Below are 26161 nucleotides of genomic sequence, written 5' to 3'. Positions count from 1 at the left end.
GATATGCAGAAAAGGAATTCAGATTAAATGAAGGGAATTAAATAAGGATTTGATAATGGTAAATGACTGTCTCTCTCTCTCTCTCTCTCTCTCTCTCTCTCTGCTGTGGAGCGTGCGAACGAGAGAAATGTTTGGTGGGTGAAAAACGAGAGACATCAAGTACCACCATTGGCTAATTTTCATTACACGACCATTTGTTTTTCACGGTCACGTGAAAAACGACTTCATTTTTTGTGGGAAAATGAGCCTTTTTTTTCCTCAAACGTTCTCAAAAGCGGTTCACTGAATGAATCGGTTCTTTTAAAACCGATATAACAGGTCTGAATACATTAAATAAGATTCAGGCACCGATGGGTAGATCCAACCATATGGATCTATTTAAGGGGTTGCCATGCTAAGAGGGTTATTTATCTTGAAAACATAATAAGATTCAGCTTTCAAGCAGTCCTCCGATGAAAAAAGGACCGGATCCAGTATGAAACCTTTATGAATTTTGGTTGTTCCGACCTGATCCAGATCCGGCTTTCCTACGTGTTTAGCTGATCCGGATCTCATTTGTTTGATTCACTCTTTCCTACTGATATACTACTACCGAGTAAACTTTTAAAGGATTCTTTTATATTTGAATCTGATTATTTGATGTTTGCAAGCTTGATTTTATAGAAATCAACTCTTAAATCATTCAATTATGATATATGGGTAATTTTTTTTTTAAGATTTAAAAATGCATATAAGTTTTATGAATATTCAAGCTTCAAAAATCATATTTTTTTCATAGACAATACAACCCAAATATCAATTCTTAGCAAACGAACCATGTTGAACATATTTGAGGGTCAAATTTACAAAAAAAAATGTTCAAAATGCCTACTTCATACTCAATTTCTATATTCTCACAATTCTCTCTCTCTCTCTCTCTCTATATATATATATATATAGAGAGAGAGAGAGAGACCCATTTGGTGCTAAACCGTATGCTAAATGGGTTTTTTGGGCTTCTTCGGTGCTTTTTATACAATTCCGGCCATAGTGACAAATATGGCAAGATTTACGAAAACCTTGTGAGAAATTGCCTGAAAGTTTAAAACTGCAATTTCTTGCGAGATTTATGAAAAAACATAAATATCGTGATTTAAACACGTTATTTATGTTTTAAATGGCTATTTATTGCAAAAAAATCATGTATTTTTATTTTTAAATAAATTTTATTAATATTTTCTTATAAAAAATATTTTTTATATTTTTAATTTTATTTTTTTATTACCAAGATTTTGCCGAAAAAAATGCAAGATTTATGACAGCTACCAGCTAGGATGGGTGTTTATGCATTTGGGACCGGAAGTGAAGCCCTTTCTTATTTGTATTTACACTAAAAGAGGAATTTGGCAGCTACCAGCTGTCACTTCCTCAAATGCATAAACTCCATAAACGCCCATCCCAGCTACCTATCCCAATACGATTCAGACAACATTGATTTCAGGTGAAAACAAGGCTAAAGACAAACTATGGAATTTGTTCATAAATGAATGCATGCAAGAATTCATACGAGTACCAAAAACAAATTTTTTTGTCCCTGTGTGAACAGGAGAAAAAGAACGGGAACAGAGCACCTTTAGATGAGGTTGATTCTCAAGATGAACGGCATCCGAACCTGTAAGAATAAGATGCTCATCACTTGAATGGGCCCTACTTTTTTTTTTTTCCCGTTAGTGTTTCAAATGAACGGCATCTGGATGGTTTAAAATGAATGGCTCACAATAAGCCTTATTCATGGTTTGATGGGTGTGAATCATTTTCAAGATGAACGGCATCCAAGGCAGCTCTGACTGGATCCTCTTTCACAGGAAAAGCACGTCATAAGAACAGCATACGCGGCGGTCGCATACCTTAGAAACAGTTGGTGCATGTCACCTTGTGTTGGGACGTTGCAAGTTCAAAACCCAATGGTAAGGTTGTATAACTGATGGGGGATTGCCTAACCCCATCTTGTGTGCTACCAACCGAAGGCATGGTGGGCGTGATGTTTTGAATGCTTTTTCAAAATTGGTAGGCTTTTGTTTTTCTTTACTTTTTTTTATGCACAAATTATATTGAAAAAAGGGGAGTAGGAAGATTCAATCAAATACATATATGCGGGCCCCATATGGCCAATTAAAGAAAATTGGCATCGCTTAAGACTTAAATTCATCTCGCTTAAAACATGTGGCAGAGGGATTCGAACCTGGGCCTTCAGCTTGTCACAGGACCCCGCTTACCGCATGGGATACCTACATAATCCCCACTTTCTTGAAAAGGACTTGAGAGTGTAGGGCTGCCTTTTTTTGGATTGCCTTACTGCCACTGTCCTGGCCGCCTAAAACTCCATAGGCTTACTCTTCGCTCCCAGAAAGTTCATCATGCTTTGGCTTGCGCAAGGGGTGACACTCATACAATTAAGGTAGGGCTGGCACTACTATGGTGTTTTTCTGGCAGTGAGTGGTTAGAGAATTATTCAAAAATATGTTTCTGAGCGCCCTATATGGCTGGAAAGTATTTCAACGGCTCTGATCCCATCATTTGAGGTATAATGGTATTCATCCTACGGTTAGTATTATTAGTCCACATTATCACGTGGACTCAGGCTAGCTTAACCATTCAGATGCATCAAATAGATAGCTAAGGGCCGGTTTGGAATCTGTAGCTGGGACGGGCGTTTACGGGGTTTATGCAATTGAAGAAGTGGCAGCTGCCAAATCCATGTAGTATGACCAAGATTTTACCTCAGGACCACCAAATGCATAAACGTCCATCCCAATACTGAGATTTCAAACAAGCCCTAAGATCAACATGGAGGATCCTTCTTAGGCATACAATGCCAAAAACCAGCTTATTTGCCAAGCCAAAAAAGCGCTTTCCAATCAATCAGAGATTGCAAGAAAAAGGTCCATCAACTTTCATCTTATAGTTTCTCTCTCTCTCTCCAAAAAAAAAAAAAAAGAAAGAAGAAAAACTAGTCTTATATTCAGAATATGTAGTTTTGATGGGTAAAAGAACTAAGGAAATGAATACCCTTTTTCTTTAGGGACTTCTTAAAGAAAGGTATCAACCCCACCAAGTAGACATGAAAGTATAACAATTAGGGGTGCAAACGGTACAGGGAAGATCTGAATTTGAATCCAAAATGCAAACAGTAGATCTGAATCTGAATCAGATTGGAGGAGGTTAGATTGAATTTGAATCCAAAATCAAATGCATTCAAGTCAATTTTTTATTCAAAACAACTCCATATCCCACTTAAAATGCTGATCTGAATGTGAAAGTGATCAGATTACAAGTGAAACTGGGATCAGATATCCGACCATATCTGATCTGTTTGCAGCCCTAATAACATGAGAAAAGACAGAGGGAAATTTTCTATCTGTCAATTCACTCTTTGATGCCGGATAGAGAGGGGAAGCTAAGCTACTCCTTTTTTCACATCAAACAAACAACACATGCTAATGCTCTGTTAATGCTATGCATTCAAAAGCATTGGAAGCAAGCTTCCTCTTTCCCTTCATCCGAAAGGCGAAAGAAAGTCGTTGGTGGGTTATAACCTCGAGGGCCTCACTCACCAAATTGAGCGAGTGAGGCCCTGCACACTCAGGGCCACACCATATCACTCACATAGCAGAATGCACACTGCGAAGAAAGCCCCTACCGCACTCCCCACCCACAAACTCCCACTTCCCAGGCCCTTGCGCATAGCATGATGTCAGAGTTTTCCTCGTTCTTGAAGCAGGTTATATGTTCCCCCCCCCCCAAACACGCAGGCGCATGTTCGGGGGTTTGAATGAGCGTCACATATATAAGCACATGGGACTTATATCCTCGTGTGTGTCAGCATCACTTAGCGTCGGAGTCCAGTGCGATTGCAAAGACTTAAGTACCCTTTCCCGTCATTACCGCCATGACATTGGTCACGATGTATTTATGAAACGTTTGTGGTTGTAAATCGCGCAGATAAACTACGATATTTGTTGCAACATCTATATCTCACAACTAACTTAGATCAATACATGCTACCTGGATTTGAAAGCACAAGTTGTCATGTTACTTGATGACTTTAAAGTAAAAGTCAGAAATGAGTTGTCCTATAGCGATTTACACAATGACTGATAAAAGGTGAAAAAGAGTAAAAAAAAATCAACATGATGTTTATTGGTAGAGTACAAATCGAAGTAACTTGGTAAATACAAATCGACTTACAACCACATCGATTTAAGTTTTATACTATAACAATATTTTAGTAACAAAGGCAAATCGTTATGCCGAACATAGACGTCATTGCATAAATTACGATATTTGTTGCAACATCTATATCGCAAAACTAGCTTGGATCAATACATGCTACCTGGATCTGAAAGCACAAGTTGGTATGTTACTTGATGACTTTAAAGTACAAGTCGAAAACGATTTGTCCTATCGCGATTTACGCAATGACTAATAAAAGGTAAGGCAAAAAAGAAAAAATAAATCGACACGATGTTTATTGGTAAAGTACAAATCGAGGTAACTTAATAAATACAAATAGATTTACAACCACATCCGTTAAGTTTTATACTATAACAATATTTTAGTAACAAAGGCAAATCGTTGTGGTGGACATAGACGTCATTGCGTAAATCACGATATTTGTTACAACATCTATATCTCACAACTAGCTTGGATCAATGTTTGCTACCTAGATCTGAAAGCACAAGTTGGCATGTAACTTGATGACTTTTAAGTACAAGTCAGAAACAATTTGTCCTCTCGCGATTTAGACAATGATTGATAAAAGGCAAAAAAGAGAGAAAAAACAAATTGAGACGATATTTATTGGTAAAGTACAAATCAAGGTAACTTTATAAATACAAATCGACTTACAACCATATCGATTTAAGTTTTATACTATAACAATATTTTAGTAACAAAGGCAAATCGTTGTGGTGGACATAAATGTCATTGCGTAAATCATGATATTTATTGCAACATCTATATCTCACAACTAGTTTGAATCAATACATGCTAGATCTGAAAGCACAATTTGGCATGTTACTTGATGACTTTAAAGTACAAGTCAGAAATGATTTGTCCTATCACGATTTACACAATGACTGATAAAAGGCAAAAAAGAGAAAAAAAATAAATCAACACAATGTTTATTGGTATAGTATAAATTGAGGTAACTTGATAAATACAAATTGACTTACAACCACATCGATTTAAGTTTTATACTATAACAATATTTTAGTAACAAAGGTGAATCGTTGTAGCAGACATAGACGTCATTGCGTAAATCATGATATTTGTTGCAATATCTTTATCACACAATTAGCTTGGATCAATACATGCTACCTGGATCTGAAAGCACAAGTTGACATGTTACTTGATGACTTTAAAGTATAAGTCAGAAATGATTTATCTTATCGTAATTTACATAATGACTGATAAAAGACAAAAAAGAAAAAGGAAAAATAAATTGATATGATGTTTATTGGTAAAGTACAAATCGAGGTAACTTGATAAATACAAATAGACTTACAACAACATCGATTTAAGTTTTATACTATAACAATATTTTAGTAACAAAGGAAATCGTTGTGGTAGACTTAGACATCATTGCATAAATCGTGATATTTGTTGCAACATCTATATCTCACAACTAGCTTGGATCAATACATGCTACCTAGATCTGAAAACATAAGTTGGCATGTTACTTGATAACTTTAAAGTACAAGTTAGAAACAATTTGTCCTATTGTAAGATTCGTAATTTATGAGGCATTTTCAAGTAAAAATAGCATCTGAATCCGAAATATGAATCAACTCGATTTGTACGAACCAGTTATACTTAGGGTATTCGTATCTTCGCGAATATATGCTCAAACACTCTGGAAGTCCTAACTTCCTACCTGAGTAAAATCAAGAGATTTCCACGAGCCAACTTTCTTAGTTACATTAATACGAAGAGAATGGCGTACTTAGAATTTTTCAAAAAAAAATCACCGAAAACCCAAAATTTTGGTGGGACCCACGAAAATGTTGGTGGGACCCATATAAATATTTCTCAAAAAATATCTGGTGGGGCCCTGAAAATATCCTATCAAAATATTTAGTGGGACCCACAGGATAAGATTAGTGACTCATCTGCATAAGATCAACATAGAATTTTTGGAAAAGCCAAAGGCAAAAAGGTAAATGGGTTGCTTAGGGGCTAAGCAACCTTGGCTATAAATAGAGGAGCCCCTCCTTTGAAAAAATCGTCTAGCCCTCTCTCTCTCCTCCTTTTCCAAACCTCCCCTACCTAGCCTAGCCCACTTGAGCCTGCCTGACCTGGTCTGAGTCTGCCTGATCTGGCCCTAGTCTGTCTGACCTAGTCTTAGCTCACCTGACCTGGTCCAAACCTAGTTGACTTGACTTGAACATAGTTGGGTTTGAAGTTAAAGTCAAAGTCTTTTTTGTTCCCAGATTTTGGTTTGGTTTTCTGAACCCAGACTTAGCCTGCTTGGGCTAAGATCGAACCTGCTGAACCCAGTTGACTTGGACCAAACCCAGTTTGATTTAAACCACTTAGGTTAAGCAGCTTGACCTGCTTTACCTTTTTCTCAACTAGGTCGATCTTATCTGACCTCTCGACGGAAGGATCGAACCTCATTCGAAGCGTTGAAGTTGTTTTTCAACGATTTGAAGTAAGTTCGCTTCGTTGATCCATCTCTCTCAAGTATTTATTTATTTGTATATAGCATATACTTTCTGAAGTAGTATTTGATCCTAGTTCTTGGTTGAGCCCTTTAGGATACTTTGGTGTTCACGCGCTCGCCTCGTAACTATCGTTAGATATATATGTTGAATACGCAGTATATGCATTCTTAAAAATGGTATCTCGCCCTAGTTTCTGGTTGAGCCCTTTAGGACACTTCGGTGTTCACTCGCTCGCCTCATAACTATCGTTGGATACGGATCTTGGTGTATATCATCTGAAAATGGGTCGTCGCGTCTTATATCGCCAAGGCTATGTAATTTACCAGTCGTCGTCGCATTGTATGATGCCAAGGCTCCCTGCTTTCTACAATTTTCGATTAATGCACTTTTGATTATGTATTTACTTACGCCATCGCGTTCAATGACGCCAAGGCTTCTGCTTTCTGCAAATATATATGTAGAATATTTTGTTCGGTTACACACCCCGAACAATAAGTATATGCATTTCATTTACGCCGCCGCCATATAAAGCATAGGCTTCTGCTTATATTACATATATGGCGCATAAATGAGTGTTCAAATGGAGATCAACTCTAAATCACCAATGTGATTTCATTACCGCTACTCGTTCAAGATTTTGTTTAACGAATGAAGCCCCTATTAGAAAGGCTTCACTTTTTGGCAAAACTGCTATTTACGTAAAGACTAAGTCATTTACGTATGGTCTGGCTATGGCCCAGAGTTCAAAACAACCTTGATGGATATAAGGTAAGCACAATGGTACGCATCTATTTCCCGAGTTAAGCATAACAATTTCCCGCCAAAGAGAGGAGATGCCGCTGAAATGGATAAAAGAAACGCACGCTTTCTCCGTCAAAGAGAGAGTGCTGCAGAAATTTCTGAAGAAGCTAAAAGTAGCTCAGAAAGAACGTAGCAGGATACTCCGTCATACAGCAGAGTGCTACCTAGTTCATGAAATGCTTTCTACAACATAGAAAGGATCGTCGTGCCACTGCCGATAGAGCAGGGGAGGTGCTGACGAAATGGTTGACAAAAGAACTGCCAGAACCGGTTGAATGACATAATGATGTTCATTGTTAGAATGATGCCAGAATGACTCATTTCCCAAATACCTGTAAGGGCACCTTATTCGAAGGGCCGTTGAGCCAGAGTCGAGGTTGCGCCTTGACAAGGTTTGGACTCATTGCGTAAAAATATGCCGAGCAACCAATCTATTGAGATCGAGTCATATGCATGCTCATTGAGAACGGTTACACAACCAGACTCGTAAGGGCCGCAGAGCCAGAGTGTGTTGTTTCCATTCAAAAGAGGTGAGATGCTAGTGATGGCCGCAATGTCGAGAGCAGAGTTAAGCATGCATATGAATAAAACTTAAGGTCGCACATACCCTGCGGTTGATGATCGTGTTAGGGGTATCCCCCTCGGTTGATGAACGTGCTTGGGGCATACTGAATGGGGTCGGGTACATATTCCCGTAGTGCTGAGGCATGGGCTACCTAAATGACATGCAATATCTGACCAAGTAATCGTAAGACTGACAGACCCCTTCAGAAATTATGCTCACTGTGGAATGACAGTGATGGTACAACCTTGAGTGACATGTATAAACTTTGGACCCGATAGAGTCCACGATGGCCTCAGTCACTCATGGGTTTTAGGGTCGTGGTTATCCTTAAGATCTAAGGATTGAACCCAACTACTACAAGTAGATGATGCATCTGAATATGGGCCTAGTAGGGTTCTCCCGGTTGAAACACACTGCCCTACTATGAATAGGGTCAACAGGCCTCTGGGGTATCTAAAATACATAGAATAATCAACCCCTAGAACGTCGAGTTGATGCCCGGACAATGCTTCGCCCACGTACCAAGAGTGAAAAAGATTAAATATTGAAACAATGCATTAGCTCTAGGTTCAGTGATGCTTGAATGTATGACTGGATAGACGTTGTTGAGTCAGTCTTGCATAACCTTTGTGAAGATGTCATGATCGGTATACAACTGGGCAAAGACCCGTGTTGTATCCGCACAACTAAGTGAAGCTCGAGGAGTTGTCTTTAGATGCGTGGGATACAGATGTGCCAAGTATAAAGACTTGAGCAAGGTATTCAGCCCGGGAGAGGCTTGCGCTAAGTCATGATGACTTGAGCGGATGTTCAACTCATAGCCCTGAGGAGGTTCTTGCGATATACGCTAAGTCGTGGAGACTCGAGCGTTGTTATTACGAACAGTGACCCTGAGTGGTCGACGTATTTATTTGAGTTGAATGGATGTGTGATTGCTTGCTTACCAGACCATCAATGGTTCTGACCCTGTTTTATGGGGAGTTTAGGTGTTGAACCTGCGTTGCGATATGCGGATCAAGGCGGCATCGAGTTCCAGGGTTTCTCTAGACAAAGTTGTATTGCTTCCTTTTATTGAACCTATATTACTTTTCCAAGCAGTGATGTTGTAATAAACATGTGGTTTTCGATAAAATGGAACACTTTGGTGGTCAATGAGTTGTTTGGCCACATACCTGTAATGTGCCTAGAGTTTTCTAAAACTGATGACTCATTATCGTCTGATTCCGCTGCTAAAAGCTTTTCTAAGTTTCGCTGCAAAGAAAAAAAAAAGAGATTCATGAAAATTTTAACTTAGCTTTGTTTTAGAAATCTGAGGCGTTACACCTATCATGATTTACACAATGATTGATAAAAGGGAAAAAAGAGAAAGAAAAAATAAATTGATACAATGTTTATTGGTAAAGTACAAATCTAGGTAACTTGATAAATACAAATCGACTTACAACCACATCGATTTAATTTTTATACTATAACAATATTTTAGTAACAAAGGCAAATCGTTGTGGCAGACATAGACATCATTGCGTAAATCACGATATTTGTTGCAACATCTATATCTTACAACTAGCTTGGATCAATACATGCTATCTGGATCTGAAAGCACAAGTTGAAATATTACTTGATGACTTTAAAGTACAAGCCAAAAATGATTCGTCCTATCGCAATTTACACAATGACTGATAAAAGGCAAAAAAGAGAAAGAAAATATGAATCGACATAATATTTATTGGTAAAGTACAAATCGATGCAACTTGATAAATACAAATTGACTTACAACCACATCGATTTAAGTTTTATACTATAATAATATTTTGGTAACAAACGCAAATCGTTGTGGTGGACATAGACATCATTACGTAAATTGAGATATTTGTTGCAACATCTATATCTCACAACTAGCTTGAATCAATACATGCTACCTGGATCTGAAATCATAAGTTGGCATGTTACTCAATAACTTTATAGCAGATCTTCAGGCATAATTGGATCAATTTCTCAAGATCTATATCTCACAACTAGCTTGGATCAATACATGCTACCTGGCTTTGAAAGCAGAAGTTGGCATGTTACTTGATGACTTTATAGCAAATCTCCAGGCATAATTGGATCAATTTCTCAAGATCTATATCTCACAACTAGCTTGGATCAATACATGCTACCTGGATCTGAAAGCAGAAGTTGACATGTTACTTGATGACTTTATAGCAGATCTCCAGGCATAATTGGATCAATTTCTCAAGATCTATATCTCACAACTAGCTTGGATCAATACATGCTACCTGGATATGAAAGCAGAAGTTGGCATGTTATTCAATGACTTTATAGCAAATTTTATGGCATAATTAGATTAATTTCCCAAGATCTATATCTCACATACTACCTGGATCTGAAAGCAGAAGTTGACATGTTACTCGATGACTTTATAGCAGATCTCCAGGCATAATTGGATCGATTTCCCAAGATCTATATCTCACAACTAGCTTGGATCAATAAATGCTTCCTGGATCTGAAAGCACAAGTTGACATGTTACTCGGTGACTTTTTTTATTGAGTATAACACACAAGTGCCACTGAACAAATTATTGTAATGTTCGACCTTCATAAATAAAAATTGAAGAAGCGTTTAACGTTGTGTACTGTGGAAATTATGATTTGCTTTTACGAACTTTGTCTTTCTATTGCGATTTGCTTGTTATCGATTGGTTTGCAACCAATTATAATTATTTATTGTAATGTAACATTCTATAATTCTATAATTCTTTTTATAACAGACCGCGATTTGTTTTTTATAGAGGAAGTGTTCTATCACGATTTGTACAACTACGAACATAAAACGAAAATGATTTGTCCTATCGTGATTTGCTTTTACGAGTTTTATCTATGTGAACGATATGCCCTATCACGATTTACACAATTACTGATTCATAAAAGGTGAAAAAGAAAAACAATAAACAAATCAACATGATGTTTAGACTTAGTAAAGTACAAATCAAGGTAACTTCATAAATACAAATCGATTTACAACTTGATACCGATTTAAGTTTTATACTAAAACAATATTTTAGTAATAGTTGCAAATCGATATGAGTAAATCACGATATTACATACCGATATCGTTCACAAAGACAAAGTCATATTGTTGTCATGGTAACTTCATAAATACAAATCGACGTGATTTACAACCACATTCATTTACAAAAAATATGTGTATTTAGTTACAATACATCATGACCAATGGTTTGGCCATGAAACGATTTGTATTATGAAGATCTTATCTCGATATTCTATTTTCTATAGCGATTTGCAAATGAAATGATGTTTTTTAATTTATCCGTAATGTAATTTATTCATTTATTATATACTTTGCGCATGATTTTTAAAAATGAGCAGGATGTGAAATGACATTTCTTTTATAAATGAATGACACGTTGCACAAGTTCAGGAGGGTGTTGCTTCGCTTTGCTTCATGAGTAAGGAACAAACAAATCGATGTTTCTTTTTTAAATGACATGTTCGGGGGCCGAACATATAACCTGCTTCATCGCAAAGGGGGTCTCAAGTATGCACCTTGTAAACTTTTTATCAAACCCTATCTTCTGATTAAATTGTTACGACAATGAAGCCATACATGATACTTCAAGTACAAGGTTTTGATGATGAATAAGTGAATCAACTGCATTTCAGCTAAGGCAATGATGAAAGATGACAAGAATTGAAGAATTCGATGAAGAATCTTTAAAGACTAGTGTGCAAATGTAAAATTCATTAAAAGTCTTAGACTCTTGTAAGAGCCTTACTTAGAGTGCATATTTCAGTTGCATTTCACCTAAAAAGTCTTTAGAAAAACTTTTCTAAAAGAACCCTTTATGAAAATCTTTTTAGAAAACTCTTCATTTAATTTTTCATGTTTATTAGTCAATCAATAGACTCACCAGCCGACTAATCCTTTCGCGCCAAATTTTCTAAGCAAAATGTCATTTTTGTCAAATTAGTCGACTAACAATTTTATCAGTTGGTTGGACAAAATATGTGTTTTCTGGAAACTTTAGTAGCAGTCGACTAATGATTTTATCAGTCGACCGGACAAAACATGTATTTTCAGAAAAATTTAGCAGCAGTCGACTTAAAGATTTTTCAGTCTATTGATGATATTATCAGTCGACTAATTTTTTATCTAGTCGACTAAGTTTCAAAACTTCAAATTTTCAAACAGCTTGATAAATACATTAGTCGACCGACGATAACTGTCAGTCTACTAATAGTTAATTATCAGTCGACTAACTATTGTTCCAATCGACTAATTTTGTTGTTTTTCTGTAACTTTTAAAAGGTGTGTCTTTTCATTTTTCAAACATTTTGATCATTCAAAATGGACAGTATTGACACCCTTTCATACCCTCAACGTATGGAATTTTTCAACTATAAATATGAGTGCATTCTACACTCAAAAAGATCAAATCCAATCGAATTACATTGAATTATTTTTTGCTTTTCACTCCTATTCATTCAAGTATTTATTTTCTCACTCACTTGATATTTTTACTCCAGTTTTTCACTCAAATTCTTTTGAGAGACAGTGAATTCGTGAGTTGAGTATTTCAACAACCTCAAAAGCCAATTGCATTCCATTTGCATTTCTAAGAAGGGTTCGTAGGTTGTTTATAAGTTGTTACTTATTTTATTTTTCTGTAAAAGGAAAGGACTCCTTGGTTTAAAGGAGTTGTTTGCTTTCAGTAGATGTGTTACTAAAAGTGGGACCGGATTTGGTCTGTATGTTCTTGTGGTTACACAAGGTTGATAGTGGAAATCTTAAGGTGGTTTTGCTTGGGGACTGGATATAGGTCGGGAAAGACCGAACCAAGATAAATTCTTGTGTTCTTTGTGTGATTGCTTTGTGAATCTCAAAATCCGTCAAAATTCTAAAGACGCTATTTAAAAGCACTATTCACCCCCCTCTAGTGCTCGTTGCCTCGATCCTATAACACTTTCATTTGGTATCAGAGCAAGGTTAGCTATATTTTGATCTTACCATCATCTAGCATTGCAACAACATCATCTCAGCACAAAGAATGATGCTCATCTGTTCGTCCTAGTCTCTTCTACGGAACAAACTATGGATACTGAAAAGTGAGAATGACAATATTCTTACAATCCATGGATCTCGAAATTTAGAGAGTTGTTTTAGAAAAGTACCAAATGCCATCAACTGATTTTAGTCAATGAACCGATGAAGAAAAGAAGACTGCTTCACTTAATGCCAAAACTATGAATGCATTGTATTGTGCCGTTAACAATGTAGAGTTCAATCGTATATTTCAATACTCTATAGCAAATGAAATCTGACATACTCTTTTCGTGACTCACGAAGGTACGTCAAAGGTAAAGGGATCTAAAATTGCTTCTTTAGTTCATAAATTTGAATTGTTTAAAATGAAACAAAATGAATCTATATCGGACATGGTAACTAGAATGACTGATATTACTAACACTCTAAAATCCCTTAGAAAAGAATATTCACAAGTGGATTTAGTCAGAAAAAGCCTAAGGTGTATAACTCCTAAATGGGAGAGAAAAACCACAACTATAGAGGAAGCAAATGATTTAAACACTCTCACTCTTGAAGATTTGGTTGGTAACTTAATGGCATATGAAGTCCAACTTCAAGACAAACAAGAAGAAGAACCCAAGAAGAAATCTCGTGCTTTTAAGGCTACTTCTAACTTTGAAAATTCAGAAGAAGATGAAGATATTGCTTTTATTACAAGACAATTCAAAAGATTCATAAAAAAGAAAAGATGTCAAAGAAAGGTAAAGAAAGCAGATTCTTTCAATCCTAATGAAGTCAAATGCTTTAATTGCAAAAAGGCAGGACACATCAAGAAAGATTGTCCTCTTCTCAAAATCAAGACCAAGGATCAATTCAAGAAGAAAAAGGCATTTCAAGCATGTTGGGATGATAGTGACTCCTCTTCCGATGAAGAATCAAATGAAGAAGTCGCCAACATGTGCTTTGTAGCACAAGAAGACTCGGTAAGTCAATTTGAGTATGATGATTTATTAGAAGCATTTAATTATTTATATGCAAAATTTAAGAGTCTAAGTTCTAAAAACAAAGAGTTAAAAACTGTAAATTCAACTCTTGACTCTCACAACAAAGTGTTACTTCAAGAGATAGAAGATCTCAAGAAGGAAAACTCTTGTCAAGCATTTGAGATAAAAGAAATTGGAATTAGAACCAATCTCTTACAAAAAGAAATAACTAGTCTAAAAGAAAAATCAAATGATCTTCTTTCTATAGTGACCAAATTCACAAATGGACAAGAGAATCTAGAAAGACTTCTTGGTTCTCAAAGATGCTTGGTTAATAAAACCGGATTGGGATATAGCTTCTTTGATACTCAAAATAGACCAAACTATGTGGTGAAGAATCAAAGACAATATTCTCAACAATTTGTTCAAAGAACTAAATTTTTTAGTTATAATAGAAATGCATCTAATCATGGAACTTATAATGCTTATAAGCCTAGACATGATTACTCTAGAAATGCTAAATCTTTTTATAGAAAGAATATTTATTATCAAAGGAAACCAAAATCCAAATGGATATGAGTTCCTAAGACTAACTCTTATAGACCCAAAAATAGAAAGGGGTCAAATGCTTTGTCTTCTAATTTTGTTGTAGGTACACAAAATAAGGAGCAAATGGATATTGGACAGCGGTTGTTCCAAACATATGACTGGAAGGCCGGAGTTATTTTTCACCCTTTAAAGTAAGGATGGAGGAATCATCACTTTTGGTGACAATAACAACGGAAAAGTAATCGGTATCGATAACATTGGTAATCCAAAATTTCTCTTGATAGAAAATGTTATTTTAGTAGATGGTTTAATGCATAATTTATTATCCATTAGTCAATTATGTGATAAAGGTTTTCTTGTTTCTTTTGAACATGATTTATGCTTAATTTCTTATTTTCAATCTAAAAAGATCATTTTTAAAGGTAAAAGAAGGAACAATGTGTATGAACTTTATCTAGATGAGTTACCCACTTTTAATAAAAAATGTCTTATTGTTTCAACTGAAATTCAATGGTTATGACACATGAGACTTGGACATGTTAACTTTAAAATTATTTCCAAGTTATCCAAGAATGATCTTGTTAGAGACCTACCTAGAATATCATATAAGAAGGATCACTTATGTGATGCTTGCCAAATGGGTAAACAAATCAAGAGTTCTTTTAAAGCAAAAGATATAGTTTCAACAAAACGTCCCTTGAACTTTTATATTTAGATCTATTTGGGCCATCTAGAATTCAAAGTTTGAATGGTAGCAAGTATGCTTTTGTTATAGTAGATGATTATTCTTGATTTACATGGTGATTTTTTTGAAAAGCAAAAATGATGTTTTTTCTTAATTTTTCAAACTTTATAGAAGAATTACAAATGAAAAATCTTCATCTATTATTAAAATTCATAGTGATCATGGTGGTGAATTTGAAAATGAATATTTTCTAAAGTATTGTGATTTACATATATCTCACAACTTTGCTTTTCCTAGAGCGGCTCCACAAAATGGAGTTGTTGAAAAAAAGAATAGAATTTTGCAAGAATGTGCTAGAACCATGCTTCAAGATAAAAATTTACCAAAATACTTTTGGGCTGAAGCAATAAATACAACATGTTATATTTTAAATTGTGTTCTTATTCGACCAATCTTACATAAAACATGTTTTGAATTGTATTATGATTGTATATCAAAGATCTCATATTTCAAAATTTTTGGTAGTAAATGCTTCTTGTTAAATACCAAAGATAATCTTGATAAGTTTGATTCAAAATCAGATGAATCAATATTTCTTGGATATTCTTCTAGAAGTAAAGCTTATCGTGTTTTTAATAAAAGAACATCATGCATTGAAGAATCTTTACATGTTGCATTTGATGAGAACTGTGAGCAAGTTATACCTCTAAGCGAAGGAGAAGAAGTCATACTTCAAGAAGAACCTTTGATAGAGAGTACTTCTCAAGAAAATGTTCCTCTTCAACCGGTTTGAAAATAAGTTCCCAATCATCCACATGAACAAGTTATTGGAGAAATAAAGAGTGGTGTCCAAACTAGAAAGCAATTGCAATATATTGCAAATATTGCTTTCATATCTAAAATAGAACCAAAGAATATCAATGAGGCTTGTGATGATGAATTTTGGCTTTTGGCTATGTCTGAAGAACTTAACCAATTTACTAGGAATAATGTATGGGATCTAGTTGATAGGCCAATGGATCATCCAGTAATTGGAACAAGATGGGTCTTCCGAAATAAGCTGGACGAAAATGGCGAAGTCATTCGAAATAAAGCAAGACTAGTAGCACAATGCTATAATCAAGAAGAAGGTATAGATTTTGATGAAACCTATGCACCAGTGGCTCGATTAGAGTCAATTCGAATGATGCTTGCTTTTGCTAGTTACTTGAATTTTAAGTTATATCAAATTGATGTTAAGAGTGCATTCTTAAATGGACACATCAATGAATAAGTTTATGTAGAGCAACCACCAGCTTTGAAAATGAGAAATATCCAGAAAAAGTCTATAAATTAAAAAGAGCTTTGTATGAACTTAAACAAGCACCAAGAGCTTGGTATAAAAGACTACAATTTTTTTTAAACAATCTGATTTTTCCATTGGTCGGGTAGACTCCACTTTATTTATTAAAAATCTTAATTCAGATATTCTTATTGTGCAAATTTATGTTGATGACATAATATTTGGTTCTACTAATGATTCTTTTTGTAAAGAATTTGCTAAAGCTATGCAAGAAGAGTTTGAAATGAGCTTGATAGGCGAATTAAACTACTTCATTTGACTTCAAATAAAGCAAACTGAAGAAGGAATCTTCATCAACCATGCTAAGTATATAAAAGAACTTCTCAAGAGATTTGGGATGGACTCATCGAAATCAATAAGAAATCCTATGAACACAACTACTTCTCTTGATAAAGATAAAAATGGTAAAAATATAGATACTAAGCTCTACAGAGGTATGATCAGATCTCTATTATACTTAACTGCTAGTCGATCTGATATAATGTTTAGTGTTTACATGTGTGTTAGATTTCAAGCTAATCCAAAGGAATCTCATTTAACTGTAGTAAAAAAAATTCTTCGTTACTTGAAAGATACTTCAGATTTTGGTTTGATTTACCCAAAATCATCTTCCTTTGATTTAGTTTCATATATTGATGCAGATTTTGCAGGAAGTAAATCTGATCGCAAGAGTACTAGCGGAACTTGTCATTTCTTAGGAAATTTCTTAGTCTCTTGGTTTAGTAAAAAGCAAAATTCAGTGTCACTCTCAACAACTAAAGCAGAATATATAGCGACTAGTTTAGCGTGTTCACAAGTACTATGGATGAAACAGACCTTAAAAGATTTTGGTTTGAATTACTCTACAACAACTATTTATTGTGATAACACTAGTGCTATAAATCTTTCGAAAAATCCTGTTCAGCACTTAAGAACTAAGCATATTGAAGTTAGACATCATTTCTTATAAGATCATGTGTTAAAAGGAGACATTTCATTAAATTTTATATCCACTAATGAACAACATTCTGATATCTTCACTAAACCACTTAAAAATAAAGATTTTATGAGAATTAGGAGAGAACTAAGCATTTGCTCATTTTTAGATTTATAAATTTGCTTTTTGAAAATGCTATTTTTAAACAAAATCTTAAAATCGCACCTTATTAGTCGACCGATAAAATTCTAGTTGACTGATGTTTTTAAATTTCAACTGAAGGGACCTGATACCCCTTGGATTTTTTTTTGGCAATTGTTTTTTTTTACGCACCGTTTCATTTTTATGCCTGTATATTTTCCCCTTTTCATAAACGAAACCTCTCTCTCTCTCTCTCCTTTGTCTCTTATGAAAACCCCTAGGAATGCCGAACAAACTCCTCCTCGTTGAAATCCTCTTGCTTTGACAGGGTGCCTCTTCAGCCAACGATGCTTGCGACGCTTGCAACAACATCTTCTCACCTGCCATCATCCATCGCGTCACCTCCTGTTCGCCGAACCCTTTATCGCCTCTTCCCTCTTGCATAAAATCCATGGAAACTTGACATCCCTTTTCGGTGGGTTGTTACTACTGATTGTTTTGGCCACTAACAGAGACCTTGATCGTAGAAAGCACATTGTCTGCATCGCACAAAGTGTTTCAGTTGCATTGGTTATCCTCCACGACACCGGACAATATCTTCCTCCCATCGGACGTCATTTTTAAAGCATTTGGAAGCCGACATCAGCATTGTCTCTATTTGTTCCTCTCAACGACTTTATTGATCAACCACTCCCTGCAACAACGATTCTCTTTGACATGTGAATTTGTTTCATTCTTAACAACCATGCCTCGTCAGAAAACAACCTCTGCACAAGGTACCCCTCCATCTACACCACAAGCACATCATGGATTTTCTCTCAGACTACTCAGAAATCCTCTTTTATATGATACTTTTAGATCGATTTCTGCACTTCTTATTTTACCAGACCAAAATGTTCTGTTTTATTTATTTTCTCGATACAAAATCAGAGAATTATTTATAGGCATTTCACACATTTTTGACGTTGGTGTAGACCCTCTTCATTATCCTTTGTTGATCCATTTGTTTTACACAAATTTACAAATTGATCATGAAACTGGATTTCTTTCCTCTCTTGTTCGCGATGTTGAAATTAAGTTTGATTCTAAACTTCTTGGACAAATCTTAGATATTCCACCTTCAGAAACTCTTTTCAATACTATTGAACTTAATGATGAAAGAATTTTTGAACAAATTCTTCTTCCTGATGCACCTCATTGTCCTCTTTTCAAGAATACCAATCTTCAAACTTGCGCTCACATTGCTAGATGAATTCTTGCCTACAATGTTCTACCTAAAACTGGATCTTTTAATTACTATTTCACAGATCTCTCTACGACTCTTTACGTCTTATTTGGAAATATTTCGGTAAATTGGGCCAACATGTATTTTACTACTTTGTGGAAACAAAAACCTTTTCTTTCGTATGGATGTCTTCTTACTCGTATTTTCAGATATTTCAAAGTACTCCTAACCAATGAAAAATATATTGAACAAAAAGGAGTTCTTTGATCAAACTATTTTTAAACGAATAAAAATCAAATATCTGCCTCCTTTAAACTTTGATCAAACTGAACCATATGAACCATCACCCTCTAAACCCTCACAATCTCCTGTGACACCTTTATCTCAAGCAAAACGAAAGAAATTCTCTACTAGTCAAGACAATAATGAAATTTTGTAGAGAATGGAAGCTTTGGAGTTGCATCAACACACTTTTCGTGAAGATGTGACTCAACAACTTTCTTCAATTCAGAAAGATATTACTAAACTCAAGGAGATGATCAAGCAACACTTCTCTTGAACTTTGTTTACTATCATTACTGAACTTTGATACTTTCTGGGTTGTAATATTTTGAACTTGAATTTGTATTTTTTCTTATGCTATATCTGCACTTACTCTTTTTTATTATGACAAACAGAGAGAAAAAGACGGAAATTACATGAGAAATTGCATCACATGAAAATTGCAAATGAGAAATAGATGTTGCCTCACATGGCATAGAATTTGTTGCATGAAAAAAAAATAGAAAAAGAAACATGAAAATTGCATCATGTGAAAGAATTGAAAATTGCATTCATGAAAAAGTTTTAGAAATGCATGAAGTAATGCAAAACAATCAATATGTGATATATGTGATTTGATTGTACTAACTTCTAATGTTTTGCAACATATTGATAAAGGGAGTAAAATCTCCATCTATGCATCTAAATGTTCCATCTTTGATTAGTTTGTCATCATAAAAAAGGGGGAGATTGTTATGACAATGAAGCCATACATGATACTTCAAGTACAAGGTTTTGATGATGAACAAGTGAATCAACTGCATTTCAGCTAAGGCAATGAAGAAAGATGACAAGAATTGAAGAATTCGATGAAGAATCTTTGAAGACTAGTGTGCAAATGTAAAATTCATTAAAAGTCTTAGACTCTTGTAAGAGCCTTACTTAGAGTGCATATTTTGGTTGCATTTCACCTAAAAAGTCTTTAGAAAAACTTTTCTAGAAGAACCCTTCATGAAAATCTTTTTAGAAAACTCTTTATTTAATTTTTCATGTTTATTAGTCGACCAATAGACTCACCAGCCGACTAATCCTTTCGTGCCAAATTTTCTAAGCAAAATGTCATTTTTGTCAAATTAGTCGACTAACGATTTTATCAGTCGATCGGACAGAACATGTGTTTTATGGAAACTTAAGCAGCAGTCGACTAATGATTTTATCAGTCGACCGGACAGAACATGTATTTTCAGAAAAATTTAGCAACAGTCGACTTAAAGATTTTTCAATCTACTGATGATATTATCAGTCGACTAATTTTTTATCTAGTCAACTAAGTTTCAAAACTTCAGATTTTCAAACGGCTTGATAAACACATTAGTCGACCGACGATAATTGTTAGTCTACTAATAGTTAATTACCAGTCGACTAACTATTGTTCCAGTCGACTAATTTTGCCATTTTTCTGTAACTTTTAAAAGGTGTGTCTTTTCATTTTTCAAATGTTTTGATCATTCAAAATGGACAGTTTTGACACCCTTTCATACCCTCAACGTATGAAATCTTTCAACTATAAATATGAGTATATTCTACACTCAAAAAGATCAAATTCAATCGAATTACATTGAATTATTCTTTGCTTTTCACTCATATTCATTCAAATATTTGTTTTTTCACTCACTTGATATTTTCACTCCAGTTTTTCACTCAAATTCTTTTGAGAGACAGTGAATTCGTGAGTTGAGTATTTCAACAACCTCAAAAGCCAATTGCATTCCATTTGCATTTCTAAGAAGGGTTCGTAGGTTGTTTGTAAGTTGTTACTTATTTCATTTTTCTGTAAAAGGAAATGACTCCTTGGTTTAAAGGAGTTGTTTGCTTTCAATAGGTGTGTTACTGAAAGTGAGACCGGATTTGGTCTGTATGTTCTTATGGTTACACAAGGTTGATAGTGAAAATCTCAAGCTGGTTTTGCTTGGGGACTGAATGTAAGTCGGGAAAGACCGAACCAGGATAAATTCTTGTGTTCTTTGTGTGATTGCTTTGTGAATCTCAAAATCCGTCAAAATTCCAAAGACGCTATTTAAAAGAACTATTCACCCCCTCTAGTGCTTGTTGCCTCGATTCTATAACACTTTCATAAATATGTGTCCTATTTTTTTTGCTGCATTTTACAACATGCGCTTCAGTTACTTTACGATGTGACCTTAACATAGGAGTCATAAATGAAGATGCTAATTCATGGTTATGATCACTAATTAAAGTACGAACTACATATTTCTCATTCAAAAGTCTTCTTAACACCATTCTCGCTGGACAACCGCATCTTGAATCTGGCTTGCTCCTTGTTGAATTTCTACTTGACTTCTTCCAACCTTATTTAAAACAAACATATGTCTTTCTCACCACGACACCCTATGAATTTTTTGACCAAGAATGCCTTCTAACACTGAAGCCAAGTTTTAAGGCATAATCATTGTAAAATTTGTATACAACTTTCTCATTATTAAACTGCATTCCTTCTACGAAAACAGAGTCACGTGTACTATCATGTATATTCCCAGTGCCTACACCTTTATCAAGTGTACTGTCATGATTGTCTACCTCTTTATCGAATTGCATTTTTTCTGCTGAAACATTAAAGTTAAGAGTGAATCCAATGACTGCACCCTTCTTATCATGTGCATCATTAGTGCACATGTCCACTTCTTCAGGTGCGTCATTAGTACAAATGTTCACTTCTCCATAACTTTTCAATGATTGAGATATATCATCTTCATTGCAACCAGTTAATAAGCTCACCACTGTCATAAGCAAGATATCAATTTGCATTAGCCAACGAATCTATTTACTACGATTTATTAAAGATGCATATAATAATGGATACCGATTAGTTAAGCAAGTCAAAGAAATGATTGAATGAATCACAATATAAAAGCAACAATATTTTGTTATTTGCTTATACTATGCATCGAGTTGTTGTTTACCTTGTCAATAAAAGAAAAGATTTATCGTATAAGTGTGTTGACGATAGCGATTCACGTGACAATGATTTAATTATATCTACAATGCTATAAAGCAATTTCAATAGAAATCACTAAATGAGCAACGATTTGAATACATAAATCGCCACCGCAAGCATGCAATAATATAAATGCCGCACACACATATTTTAAAATCATACTATAAATATCTTACAAACCGACATTAGAAAACACATAATATCTTACAAATTGATACGGCAAGCGCGCAATAATAAAAATTATACACACACATGTTTTAAAATCATACTACAAATATATTACAAATCGACACTAGAAAATACATAATATCTTACAAATTGATATACATATCGCATAATATATTACAAATCGATACGGCAATTCAACATAATAGCTTACAAATTGATATTAATAACCAAAACAATATCTCACAAATCGATAGTATGTTACTACAACCGCAATTTGTGCTACATTGCATATACTGAGTGAATGGACGATACCGGATGGGGTAGAGGCCATTCCTCACATCTGTAACCAAGCATTATTGTCAACAGGTCCCAGCGTCTTACAAATATCTTCAATTTTCTAACCGTCGAAAAGCCAATATCCACCTGCAATAACAAAATAATACCTTAATGACACTCACAATGACATACGTTCTTCAACAATAGCATGATGACATAGAAAGGTACTCACGATGCCTTAATGGCACTTGTTGGAAAGTTTGTTCGTCATTGCTTTTTTCTATATTGCCTAACAAAAATGAAATAGAAGAGAAGACTGTAAAAAGAGATGGCCGACGAATCCCCCTATGATGCCCACCAATGATCGAACCAGTCGATCGATTTATAGTTATCTCCACGAGGTAGGAACGAACCCAAGAATGTTTTATAATACAAGGTCGGAACAAGAAGGCAACAATGTGTTGTAACACAAGCTAAAAACCAAGGCAGAAACCTGAACTCGCGGGAATGTGCAAAGCTATTTACGAGAGGACATTTTCATCAAACGCATATCTATCTTACGAGAGGACATTTTCGTCAAATGCATATCTATCTTTTTTTATATGTTATTTGTCTTTTTTATATGTTATTTTATTATAAAATAATCATGGGTAACATTGGTATATGAATTATCATGGGTCCCAAGATATTCCTTCGTACACACCCGAACACACGAATTTGTGTTCGGGGGAGAACACACAATCCCCTCTCCCTAATTCGGATTCCATGGAGCACAAAGCCCCCCCCCCCCAAAAAAAAAATAAATAAATAAAAAATTATTGAATTGGTTGTACGATCAACATTGAATATCAGGCATCGGGTCTAGCTTTGAGAGAGAGAGAATTTTCCATGATACAACCTGGCGATAGAATATGGAGTGTTGTGTAATGACAGAGAGAAGATGTGTGTGTAATTTAATAGGCAAGCTGGGGTTAGGCAGACCCTACCAGTTCATTAATCAATAAACAATTTATAAAGATCTTAAAAGGAAGTTAATGCAAAGAATACAAGACAATTTTTAAGAAATAAACCCCTAAACAAAAATCCAAGACTCAAACCTAATATTATAGTTTCATAATGGACCTTGATTTTTATTTAAAGCTCCTTATCCAAGATCAAGAGATCCAAGACTCATTATGGGTTTCCCCATTAAAACTCTTTATCCTTTGAACTTTCGATGGATGGCCCACTTTTTTAAGTCTGTGGGAGATAAAAAAAAAACTTTCTTCAACATAGGAACCTTTCCAAATGAATGTATCTCCACATTAGGTGCCAGATTAGGTTTAGGGTCCTCTTTGGCCAAGCAAGCATGATCTCTATCCAAATCTTTATCAGGCACATCTAATGAATCTTCACCAAAATTATTTCCTTTAACTGATTCCCATCAAGTTGGACTCAATGTGTGTGGTTTAATTATTGATTCTGATCTAATTGGGTTATCCAACCAAGCTGAATTTACAGACGAGATATATATGTGTGTGGTTTCAAGGAAAGCACAAATTCTTATTATGAAGGATAAAATTGTTTCTTTTTAATAATTATAAAAAGGTAAAATCAAGAATTTGAGTGAAAATAAGAACTAGAGGCATGATTTTGGTTAACCACAAAATAAATGAGGTATGTTATTCTTTTTTTTTTTTAAATAAGAAAACAGGGTATTACCCATTTCATTCAAGTAGCAGAATCTGCAGCTTACATCTGTATATGATGGTTGCAGCTTACATTTGTACTTTGCCCATACAAAATGCAGAAAATCGCTGCAACGCATAGAACTCAATTGTTCAAATTGAAGAAACTCAGGGAATAATTGATCTATACCTACAATGTAGCCAACACGTAGGAGTGAACCGCATTAATCTCTCTAATGGTATAATATTTGTTGAGATGACCATGTTCCTAGCACGAAAATAGCAAAATAGGTCACGTTTGGAACATGTCATTTTCTTGAAGTTTTTTATACGTGTGTGCCCAAATGGTTATTTTAAATGAACCAATGTTAATTTGCACGACTTCATGCAAGAGTGCATTACTAAGTTTCTGCAATCGGAAGACCATATTCTAGCAGATATGAATTCATTTGCAACCATGATTCTGATAAGAATATGGTTCTTCAAGAGTTATACATGTAGCAAACCTCTAAAGTGCGTGAACCTCCAGATAAACTAGAACACCAGAATATCCAACGTATGAAGACTTTTGAACATTAAAGAATCCTTGATGACTTCATGTTATCAAGGACTTCATGTTATCATTTTTTATAATGACAAAAAATAGTCTCCCTATGTTAACGTGTGTTGCTTGTATATTGTATGGCTATAAATAGCCTTCATATGTTTGCCCATAATCATCAATCTAAAGAATACAACAACGTGCTATTCAGCTCTGCGTTTTACTTCAAGTTCTGCATATTCTTTCATGGTATCAGAGTCATCGACATCCTGATCAAATTTTTTTCATGTTTGTGCAAAATTGGGTTGAGCTCGGTTCATCAACCACTCACCTGTGAATCTCATTCTCTTCGCTAGATCTTCTGCAGGATTGGTCTTGTTCCACTGCCCAAACCGCATCATCCTCATCATCATCAAGCTTTACATGGCCTCTTCGTCGTCTCCTTCTTGTCCTATGACTCAGTGGAATGCTATTGCCCGCCTCTTCTCAATCAAACTCAATCGTGACAATTATTTGTTGTGGAGATCTTAACTCGAATCAGTCATGATTAGCCAGGATCTTCTTAAGTTTGTCGATGACATATCCTCTCAACTAGATTGTTTCGTTGTTATGACAGATGGAGGTAAGTTAGAAAATCCAAATTACCCTATTTGGATTCGCTCAGATCAACTGGCACTTAGTTGGATAAAAGTCATTGTGTCATAAATGGTTCTTGGTTAAATTATACAAACCAAAATAGCCTACAAAGCGCGGCTTATTCTAAAAAAAATCATATGGATCTCAATCTCCTTTGAGACTCATGATTCTGAAGAAAGAACTGACTTTCATTAAAAAAGACACTCTGGATATGCTGTCCTATTTGGATCGCATAAAATTTTTAGCTAACTCTCTTGCCATCGCCAATCACCCTGTAGACGATGAAGAATTAGTCTAAATCACCTTGAATGGTCCTCCTCATAAATATGAAAGCATTGTAACGCCTGTCACAACCAACTCGACGCCATACTCCTTCACGGATTTATATGACTTGCTCCTTAATCAGGAAAAACATGTACTCCTCTCACATGCTAAGAATTCTGACACATCAGATTCTCAGCAAACGACCTTCACAACCTTTTGAGGTAGGGGCCGTGGTCGTAATTTTTTTCGAGGTCGTGGGAGAAGCCAAGGTAGAACTTCCTCTCCTAACACGATGAACACTAACTCTAGTTCTCAAGGCAGTCATGGACCTGTTACCTGCCAATATTACGGAAAATGAGGGCACACTACTAAAA

The 26161-nt window shown here is 35.2% G+C and overlaps 1 pseudogene; it reads right to left on the bottom strand.

The window, feature by feature from the left end:
- The window catches only part of LOC149845597 (putative serine/threonine-protein kinase-like protein CCR3 pseudogene), a 28049-nt pseudogene extending 2764 nt beyond the window's left edge, over positions 1-25285 (bottom strand).
- Positions 25286-26161: the final 876 nt, after the last annotated feature.

This window comes from Nuphar pumila, chromosome 2 (assembly GCF_984573655.1).
Source record: "Nuphar pumila chromosome 2, dmNupPumi1.hap1.1, whole genome shotgun sequence".
Taxonomy (NCBI): domain Eukaryota; kingdom Viridiplantae; phylum Streptophyta; class Magnoliopsida; order Nymphaeales; family Nymphaeaceae; genus Nuphar; species Nuphar pumila.
Note: the sequence above shows the minus strand (reverse complement) of the source record. Positions and strands in the feature narration are given on the sequence as shown.